Below are 12009 nucleotides of genomic sequence, written 5' to 3'. Positions count from 1 at the left end.
AAGATCAATAACAGACAAAAGATTCTAGGATAACTGGAATTATTTAATGTGCTTCTATTTAAGAGAATGAATCACTCAGTTTCCAAAAACAACCAATGGTAGTATGAGAAAACCACATTTGAGGTAAGAGAGGTAGGTAAATATTGAAGGGAAGGAAAAAATGACATAGGGAAGATTTGGAAGTTTAACTGGTGTAGGCAGTTCAACTGTTTATCATTAAATTCTTCCTAGAGAACTCTGAAATCTCTAGGGGAAAGGAAAAATAATAATAATAATAACCTCACATAAATGTAAGTGTCTTGAACTTTAAGAACCTTAATTCTTATATAAATCTGCTTAACAAATAAGAAATTAAGATGAAAACTACAGGATTTTAATCTCAAAATGGATGAAGTATGTTTTTACCCATGACATATAAAAATCATTCAGAATGTTCAGGTATGAGTAAAATGTACTATTTAAAATGCTAAAGCTCTTAGGTACCATGAACTAATGCAAAATTCAACTTGGCCTGGAGAAGGTTTAGTTCATTAACTCAGACTGTAGGATTTGAATAGAACAGCACAAGAATTAACCTGCAATAACAGATGCATCTAAACACGATTTTTCTACCCTAGTTTACCTCAAAGGATGAAAGCAGCATTAAGGGAAAAACTCGTGAAATCTGAATATAGTCTCTAGCTTACTTAGTATTATCCCAACAGTGATAAACAAATGAGCCATGAAATGTAACATTAATTTTAGGGGAAACAGGTTGAAAAGTATACAGGAACCTCTGCATTACATTTTAAAATCCATCAAAACCATGGGTTGGGCTGGGGATGTGCCTCAAGCCGTAGCGCGCTGGCTGCCCGGGTTCGATCCTCAGCACCACATACAAACAAAGATGTTGTGTCCGCTGAAAACTAAAAAAATAAATATAAAAAAAAACTCTCTATCTCTCTCTCTTTAAAAAATTTTTAAAAATATGGGTTATTTCAAAGGAAAAATTATTTTAAAACCTACAGTTGTGTAAAATATTTTTCAATTTTAAGGTATAGTAATAAATATGTTTATAAGTAAAAAGTTCGATTATAGTAGACACTTTTTGTTTTTGTTTCTGTTGTGCTTTTGTTTTGTGACTGCGGTCTCAATAGAAAAAACCTTTTAACATATTAGATATACCCAACAAACAAACAGAAATAAACATTCTGAAACAAATGTGTTCATCAGTTAATTATATTTATACATAATAGTGGGCTTCATTTTGACATATTCATAGATACATGGGATATAATTTGCTCTATTTAAAACCCCAGTACTTGCACTTTCCCTCCTTTTGTTCCTCCCCCTGTTGCACTTCCTCTCTTCTCTACAGGCCTTCCTTCTATATATTTACCATTTTATTTTTAATTGGTGCTTTATAAATATATACATAAAGGTGAAAGTCACTGTGGTATATTCATATATGTACATAGCAAAAGTTGGTCAGTTTCATTCCACAATTTCTCCCTTCTTTTGTCCCTCCATCCTCTTACTCAGTCCCTTTTCTCTACTCCACTGATCACCATTATATCTTCATGAGAACTTATTCTTCCTCCTTTATTTTCCTTACTTCACTTTCACTTCTACATATGGAAGCAAACACTTGACCCTTGACTTTCTAAGTCTGGCTTATTTCACTTATCGTGATCTTCTCTAGTTCCATTCATTCCTCAATGAATGACATCATTTTATTTTTTATGACTGACTAAAACTCCGTTGTGTATATATCCATTTGTTTGTTGACCAGCATCTGGACTAGTTTCATGAGTTGGCTATTGTGAATTATGCTGTTATAAATACTGTATGCATGTATTACTGTAGTATGCTGATTTTAGTACTTTTGGATAAATACCAAGGGTAGAATAGCTGTGTCATATGGTAGTTATAGTACTAGTCTTTTAAGAAATCTCTATATTACTTTCCAAAGTGGTCATACTAATTTGATGTCCCATCAACAATGTATATGTTACCTTTATCCCCACATCTCCACCAATGTTTGTTGTTATTTATATTCTTCATGACTGCCTTTCTAACTGAAATGAGATGAAACCTCAAGGTATTTTTTATTTGAATTCCCCTCAGTCCTAAGGATATTGTTCATTTTAAAAATATATTTGTTGGCCATTTGTATTTCTTATATTGAAAAATATCTTTTTTAAGTTCTTTTGCCCATTTATTGATGTGCATATTTGCTTCTTTAGTGTTAAGTGCTTTGAGTCCTTTATACATTGTGGATATTAATTCTGTGTTGCAAGAGTAGCTGATAAAGATTCTCCCCTTCAATAGGCTTCATTTTATGTTTTAAGTTGTCAGTTTTGTGCAGAAGCTTATTAATTTGGTGCTATGCTCTTGATGATTCTTGGTTTCATTTCTTTAGTTTTAAGGGTTTTACTATAGAAGTTAGTGCCTGTGCCAATATGTTGATATGTAGACCCCATGCTTTCTTCTAGCAGTTGTTGTGTTTGTGGACTAATTCCTAGATTTTATATTCACTTTGAGTTGGTTTTTGTGTAGGGTGAGACATGGGGATCTAGTTATATTTTTCTACATATGGACACCCAGTTTTCCCAGGACCAATTGTTATAAAAGATATCTTTTCTCCAAGGGAGGTTTTTGACACCTTTGTCATGGTTCATATGACTGATTCATGTTAAATTGTCCCTATATCTTCTATTTTGTTCCATTTGTCTATGTATCTATTTTGATTCCAATACTGTGTTGTCTTTGTTACTATAGCTCTGTGATATAATTTGAGATCAGACATTGTGATGATTCCAGCATTGCTATCAAATTTCCAATACCAAAATTGTTTTTATGATGAGAAAACTATTTGAGTTATGACTATAAAACTTTGTAGTCACATAAGTAGAGTTTTTGAAATTCATACATTGCTTACTTCCTTATCTTCCACATTTTTGGCGAAGAGACCAAGCCATATTTTTACCTGCGACTCAAAAGATTGTTACAAGTGATATTTTGCTCTTCCCTTCCCCATATCAGATAACTTGGTGGTAATTCTAAAGATAATTTTACATATCCATGCTGCTTTTTTTTGTCACTAGGAGTGATCAGAGACAGAGGTATTAGAGGTGTTTTTGTGCAAAAAATCTTAGTCAATTATAGGTTTATTTTCCTTTTCTAGGATATTTAAAATAAAGTGCTGAGAAGTTGTATACCAAATGATACAAAATTTCAGTTTTTCAGGATATATAAGTTCTACAGATATCCTACATAACATCATACCTATAGTGTATTGTGAACTGCAAAATTTAAAAAGGCATATGTGCTGACCCAGTTATCTTACTCCTAGGTTTATACCCAAAGGTCTCAAAATCAGCATACTACAGTGATAAAGCCACATCAATGTTTATAGCAGCTCAATTTGCAATAGCTAAACTAGGGAACCAACCTACATGCCCTTCAACAAATGAATGGATAAAGAAAATGTGGTGCATATACGGGGTGGAATATTACTCCGCCTTAAAGGAAAATGAATTATGGCATTTGCAGGTAAATGGATGGAGCTGAAGAATATTATGCTAAGCAAAATAGGCCACACACACACAAAAAAAACAAAAGGTGCAATGTCTTATCTGATAAGCAGATGCTAATGCATAATGGGTGGGTGGATGCCTAGGGAATAGAATGACTGTGCAGAGGGAAGTGAGGGGAAGGGTGTGGGGATTGGAAGGACAGTGGAATGAGATGGACATTATTACCCTATATACAAATATGATTACACTACTGTTGTGACTGCACCATATTCAGCCAGAGGAAAGTGAAGTTGTGCTCTATTTGAGAACAATGTGTCAAAATGCATTCTACTGTCATGTGTAACTAATTAGAACAAATTTAAAAGTTTAAAAAAATTTACAAAATAAGGCATTTTTCATGTTCTGTAATTTGATAAGCCAGTTTGTTTTAATAATCAAACATCAAAGATTTATTTATCATATTTAAATGAACTTTTGGTTCAAGAATATAATACTAAATTTGCATATCATCCAACTGAAAATAATATCAGGAAAATACTTTCTGCAGTAAAGAAAGCATCAAATTCTTGATATGCAGAACATTATCAATGAAGTCATTCATAAAATATTAACCTACAGAGCAAAATAGATCAAAGTATGCATTCAAACTGAAAAGTCCATTAGTAACTCAATTTAAAATTTTAAGGAAAAAATTATTTTTTTAAACCACAGCATTAACTTTATCGGGACCATATCCTGTTCTATAATATATTACAAGTCCTGCTAATAATCTACTTGGATGTCTAAGCAGAAATTAACTTGACTTGCATGAACTCCATATTATGCTGGAGTTAAAATTCAACCAAATGTTGACATAACATAATAATCTAACCTATGAATTAGTGACTGTTAGATCTTGACCCACAGTTGTTCACAATATAAAAGGATAATTAAAACAGAAATTAATCTTGCATTTTATAAAAATCATAGAAGTTGTCAGTTTATAATATAATAGGACACACAAAATAATCATATATGGATTAGCTATTTTCGATGGTTTCATAAAAAAAAAAAAAAACTCAGTGTAGTAGACTACTTTGATCCATAAATATATAGAATGGCTTTCTTTACCAGACAACTTTTGACTTGTTGTCACTTTAGCCTTTTACAAACTCTGCTGTTCTTAGTAATCCTCTTAATCTTCTTCATATTTTCTGCTTTCATACTTGTTATATGCCTTATTTTCTTCACTGATAATTTATTTTATCATTTTCTAATTCATCCATGTCATTCTTCTTTCTATTCTTAAACTACATACTATAGAGTAGACTCAGTATTTTATCTATAGAGATTTCTCTTCAATAAATGATGGACTGTGATCCTTAAATGATCATGGATTAATGGCACATACAAGGAGAATTTCTGCTATGATGCCAGAGTTTTAAAGAAAGACCATTCTCTCTTTCAAAAATAAAATTTTGTTAAATAATTCTGTGGGATGAGAAATAAGATAGTCTTTAGAAACAATGGTATTCATTACAAAACAGACTATATATGACAAGTCAAAGGTCCGCATCATACTGAATGAAGAAAAACTGAAATCATTTCCTCGGGACACAAGATTACAATGTTAATATTCACTCTTACTACTCCTATTTAATCCAGTCCTTGAAACTTTAGCCAATTATGTAAGAGAAGGAAACAAAGTGATACAAATAGGGACACACCAAAAAAAAAAAGTCAAATTATCTGTTTGCTGATGACATAATTCTATACTTAGAAGACCAAACTACTTCACCAGATGACTCTGACAGCTACTTAATAAATTCAGCAAAGTATAAAGATCAACATACAATAGTTAATAGATTTCTTATTCTTCAATGATGAATCTGCTGAGAAAGAAATCAGGAAATCAATTTTATTAACAATAGCCTCAAAAAAATAAAATATTTGGGGATAAATCTAACCAAGGAGATGAAATATTTTTACAGTGAAAATTATAGAACAAGTAAGGAAGTAGTCCGAAGAAGACCTTAGAGAATGGAAAGACCTTCCATTTTCTTAGATTGGCAGAATTAATGTTGTCAAAAAGGCCATAATACCCAAAGTGCTCTACAGATTAAATTCAGTCTCCATCAAAATATAAATAGCATTCTCTACAGAACTAAAAAATTCATAAAATTCTTACAGAAAATAAAATGTCCAGAATAGCTGAAGCACTAATCAGCAATAAGAATGAAAACAGTGACATCACAATACATGATTTCAAATTATATTACAGAGCTGTAGTAATAAAAGCAACATGTTTTGGTATCAAATTTTACATATAGACCAATGAAAGAAAATAAAATATACACAGACAAACTGGTATAGATTCAGTTATATGATCCATGACAAAAGTGCCAAAAACATACCTTGGAGAAAAGATAGACTTCTAACAAATTGTGTAGAGACAACTGTGTAGAAGAATAAAATTAGATCCCTACTTTTCACCTGCAAAAAATCAACTTCTTAAAGTGGAAATAAAACCTAAGCATTAGACAAGAAACATTACAACTGCTAGAAAAAAAACATGGGGCCAGCACTCAACATATTGGCACAGCACCATCTTCCTTAATAAAGAATCCAAAAGCTCAAGAAATTAAAAAAAAAATAAAGAGAGACAAAAAATAGGAAAAGTAGGACAACATCAAATCAAAAAGCTTCTGCACAGAAAAGGAATTAACTAGAATAATGAAGAGAGAGCCTACTGAATGGAAGAGAATGTTTGCCAGCTACTCTTGCAACAGGGAATTAATATGCAGAATGTATAAAAAAGTGAAAAAAAAAACTTATCATCAAAAAAAGTAAGTACTTATCAATAAACTGGCAAACAAACTATAAAATGTTTCTTAAAAGAAAAAAATATAAATTACCAATGAAATATGAAAAAAAAAGATCAGCATCCTTAACAATAAGAGAAATGCAAATCAAAATCACATCTAAGTTTTGTCTCATTCCAGTTTGAATGGTAATCATGAAGAACACAGAAAACAATACATATTGGCAAAGATGTAGAGAAAAAAATATACTGATGCATTATTGGCAGAATTTCCAATTAGTACAACCACTTTGAAAAGAATTACGGAGATTAATCTGAAGAACAGGAATAGAACCACCATGTGACCCAGTTTTTCCCAGTCCTTATGTAAAAGAACTAAAATCAGTATACAATTGTCATAAATGCATACCAACATTTATAGCAACAAATTCCCAATAGTAAAGTTATGGAAACTGCCTCCTAAGATGAATGGATACTGAAAAACTAGTATATACACACAATGGAGTTGTACTCAGCAATGAAAGTACTGATGGAATTATGGTATGAGTTAGTGAATGGATGAAATTGGAGAACATCTTGTTAGGTGAAATAAGCCAAACTTAGAAAGTAAAGAGTCAAATATTTGCTCTTATGAGTAGAAACTAGAGAGAAAATAAGAAATCTAAACAGGAGTTCTCATGAAAATAGAATGAAGATCACTAAAGTAGAGGAATGGAATTGAAGGTGAGAGTGGGAGAAACAGAAAGGGAGGAATTGTGAAAATATTGACCAAACTAAGTTATGTATACATCTGAATATATTGCAATGAATTCCAATTTCATGTATACCTATAATCCATCATAAAAACACAAATTAATAGAAAGCAGACCAATAGAGTACCAGAACATTATCATAGAAAGTAAGGAGTGAGCAAAGAGGATGGTAATGAAGGAAAGAAATGAAGAAAATTGATGCATTCATGAATATATCAAAATGAACCACAGAATTATGGTGTATATATATTTAAAGAAGTTAGGAATTATACATATTTATATCTAAGAAAAGTACAAAGTACAAATAAAACACAGAAATAAATAATTACTTAATATTTATCTTTTGTTCTGAATAATTAATGAAAATGTGATTCACATCCACTTATTTTAGAGGCAAATGTACTGTTTGTTTTCTTTGTTATCCTGAATGTTTGGAGTTTAGAAAGAATGAAGTGATGTCTTCAATAATTTTTTAAATCTGTGTGTAGGTATTTTATATCATGTTAGAATATATGGTTTAATGATGAATATATTTCCACTGACAGATAAATTCATAAAGGAAATATGCCATGAATATTTAATAGAATATTATTAATCCTTATCAAAGAAGGAAATTCTTCCATTTGTAACCATATAGATGAGCCTGGGGGGCATTTTTCCAAAAGAAATAGCCAGGCACAGAAGGGCAAATATTTCTGATGCCACTTATCTCATGTATCTAAAACTTTCAAACTCATAGAAACAGAGAGTTGAATGGTGGTTCTCAGGGGCTAGAGAGAAGGAAAATTCACTTACGTCAGATAAATCAATTCTAAATATGTTCTATAGCACTGTGGCTATATTTTACAATACTGTATAGAACACTTGAAGGTGAAAATTTGTTAACAGAGTAACCCTTATTCTAAGTGTTCCACCGAAATTGCAATTGTTCAAAATAACAAATAGCTTTGCTTAAAATTTAAAACAAATAAAAATAATCAATATGGAGTTATAAATGTTGGTATGAAAATAAAATGCAAAATAGATTATTCTAGTTATTTTCTTCCTTGAAATAATACTTTAACTTATGATTAATTCATTTAAATTTTATTAATTTAGTTACTACTTATCTTCTGTGTCCCTATTCACCCATTCATCTGCTGACCCATCTTTCCATAAGCTGTGATTTTGTTTAAAGTCTGGAAAATTTTAATAGTAAAATGTTATGACTTTTTTTAAACTTGTTCTATAGATTTAAGTAACTTTATTATTTGGAACAAAATTACCTTTACCACAGTATAATAAATATAATTTATTGAAGCCAGGCACAGTGGTGCACAACTCTAATTCCACCTACTCAGAAGCTAAGACAGAAGTATATTAACAAGTTCAAGGTCAACTAGGCAACTTAGTAAAACCATGTATCAAAATAAGAAAAAATAAAAAAAGGTTGGATATGCAGTGGTAAAGTACCCTGGATTTATTTTATATATATATTTACATATGTATGTATTTATATACTCTTATATAAATATAAATATATATGTATATATATATATATATATATATATATATATATTTAAAGAAGTTAGGCATTATACATATTTATATCTAAGAAAGATTGATAATTCTGTTTCTGAAAGATCTCTCATGTTGTATTTCTAGGTGTATGTTTTAGTCAGCAAATAGACCTGACAAGAACAGTTTTAGAGGAGTAAAATTTCACTTTGGTACATACATTTCCAGAGGTCTCAGTCCATATGCAGCCAGCTCTATTCTTTGAGGCTTAAAGTAAGTCTGAACAACATAGTGGAAGAGTGTAGTGGAGGGAAGTGGCTCACGACACCACATCTGGAAGCAGAGAGAGAGAGACTCCACTAGCTGTATACAAAATATATACCTCAAAGAGTATGCCCCTAGTGACCCACCTCTTCCAGCTATACATTACCTGACCTCAGTTACTAACCAGTTAATCCCTATTAGGGGATTAATTCACTGCTTTGGTTAATGCTCTCAAAATGCAATCATTTCACTTCTAAGCTTTCTTACATTGTGTCACACATGAGCTTTTGGAGGATACCTATTATCTAAACCATAACAGGGTAACACCTTTTATTATAAAACTCTGCAAAATTGACAATGTAGGTAATTTTCCAACAGAATGAGTCTTCTGGCTTACACATCTGAATCCATTCATCTATCTTATTGCTTTCTTATGAAAGTAATGTAATGTGTTTAGCATGAGAAATTTAAAAATCCTACTATCCAAGAAAAATTGATTTTGGCACTCTGAAATAACTTTAGATAATTTTAAAGTTATTTGCTATAATGTCTCTCCTAAACAGTTAAAAACAAAATCAGCAGATGACCAGCAGATTCATAGTCTGGCTGGACTTTCTTTACAAAGATCTCCTTCCTAGTTAGATGAAGCACTGTCTACAAGAAATTCTAAATTTGGTGCTTAATTTCAGTTCCCATGTATTTTTTACCATAGAACAGTCATGGGGAAACAACAAATTCAGTTCATATTTAAACAAGTACTTAAAATTATAAACCCTTTGTTTAAAAGAGAAAAGATTTCCTGTGAATGACTTTGGACTGACATTTGGGGATTGCTCAACCTACAGATATTTTAGAGCCAGTGATTAAAAAAAAAAAATGTAAATACTCCAGTCCCTGGTACTAGATTGTACATTTCATTCTATATATACTGTGCACCAATAAAAAGTATAAAATTAAATTATTTAGTATAAATTATTGCCACAACCTGCAATGCCATTAATTCAGAAACTGGCTGAATGAAGAATTGAGAATGGAGAAAAGATAGACACACAAAGAGAGAAAAAGTTGGGACTGCTGGTTCTCTATCCCATGATGAGTTATAAATGACCAGCTTAGCATGTTTATTTTATAGGATTTAACATCAAAAGGATTTTCTGTGAGAACTGTTTCTTCAAAGCAAGCAGGACCAAGGTCAATGACTAAAGGCCCAATTATAAATATCAACTTGGGCTCCTAATTTCCTACCCCTAGCATCTGTTATCTAAACTCAGGGTCAGAACTGATAGCATGGAAAGCATGGAACTTCCTTTAAACAGGGTGTCACCATAGTAACTGGGCAGTCTCATCTATGTCTTTTCATCAGGAGTTCCCAGCTCAAGAGTGCTTCTGTTGCCCAGACAATTCAAGGACATAATTGAAATTATATTAATGGGACATGCTAATAAGATTGCTAGAAGAAGCCAAACACACATAGTTTGCATTTGTAGACAAAGTAAGGAGAAAATGCATCAATAGTAATTTTTATTTCTTAATAAAGATAAGTTATATATTTTTAATTATAATCAGATAACATTTGCTGATTTTACAATCCCAACTACAAGTTTTAATTTATTTGTTTTTCTGGTAAATTTATTCTAGTTTTATTTTTAAACCCTTTTTTGTACTGAAAATATTTATATTGGTGTAATCCAAAGGAAAAGAGAAACCGTCTTCCTTAAATCAGAGAACAACATTTGTACAAAGTATCTTGCAATTATTTAATTATTTAATAATAAATACTTTATTATCCTAGGTATGTAATTAATAATTCTTTTTATTTAATATTTTCTTTGCTTTGTTTTTGAAATTCCCATTGTGTCAAAAAAAAATGTGGCCTTACACAATTCATTATAAAATTCCACATGAAGTTTTCTTAAGAATTCCACTCTTTACCTACTTAACAATGCAAAATTACATAACATTATTCATTGCCAAAATGTTAGAAATTTTTAAAGATCATAAGCCAATGCTATCTACATTCCTTTGAATGAGAATTATGTGAGGAAACTGAGCAAGATTTTGATGACTAAATGTGTGTGAAGAAGGAAATCTTAAAAGAGGAGTGAACATTTAAAAATATATAGTAATGGACAAATAGACCCTGTATTTGAGTATGTACTCTCTGACTTGAGTCAAATACATATTTAAAGATGGAAGGATAAAAGTCCAAAATATACGATTGTATCTCAAACCTATCCATTTTATAATAATTATGAAGTATACCTGAACTATTTTGAGTAGAAGAATTATATTTTACTTCCTCAAAATACCTAGCTTATCCTCTAGAATTTTTTTTTAAAAGTTTGCTTTAATGAAAGGTATTTGGACTTGTTTTCACAAAGACAAATAAAGTGAAAACAGCCAGAATAAAATAGTACAATCACTGACAAGGAACCAAAAGACAGGATACCAGATATTTTCCAGTTAGCATCTTATTTTCTTAATTATTGAGACAATAAAGAAATTCCTATAATATCCCTTTGTTGATCATGAGCAGAATCACACAGAAATGCAGTAGGTCTAATACAACATTTTAGAAGTAAAATTCAGTGAAAATCCAGAACTTAATACTTTGGTGTCGCGACCCCTCGCCGGCAAGGGAAAACACAACACAGGATTCTTCTTTCAGCAGTTTATTCAGGCCTTGTTTCATGTATCATCTTCTAGTGACCCCCCGCCGAACGCCCAAGCACAGCCTAATAAAGCCTCCCGCATAGCAATCCCAAGCTGCCACGTGGATCTCTCTCATAGGGTGGTAAGGGATTGCGTGCCAACTCTCCAAAAAAGGAGTTGTTTATCACAGGCCACAGTGGAAGCCGGCGCCATCTTCTAATGGCGGCCACGGTCTATTAGAACGGCTCACCACACTTTGAGGAGAAAAAATGTAATAAGCATCAGCATATATCACATTAAGAAATATAAAATTATATTAGTTTAGAGAGGTGAAAAAGAACAAGCAAGAATGCCATCAGAATGCACTTAAAAAGTTATATGTAGTAAACAAATGTAAACAGTATGTCCAATAAACATCACTTGAAAGGAGAGAAGATCTAGGTGTTTTTGAAAGGAGAGAACATCTATGTTTCTATCAATCTCTCTCTCCCTCTAGTTCTGACTTAATATTACTTGAGTATCACTT

This window comes from Marmota monax, unplaced genomic scaffold (genome assembly GCF_021218885.2).
Source record: "Marmota monax isolate L192 unplaced genomic scaffold, Marmota_monax_Labrador192_F-V1.1 WCK01_AAM20220418_F8-fsc00116, whole genome shotgun sequence".
Lineage (NCBI taxonomy): Eukaryota > Metazoa > Chordata > Mammalia > Rodentia > Sciuridae > Marmota > Marmota monax.
Note: the sequence above shows the minus strand (reverse complement) of the source record.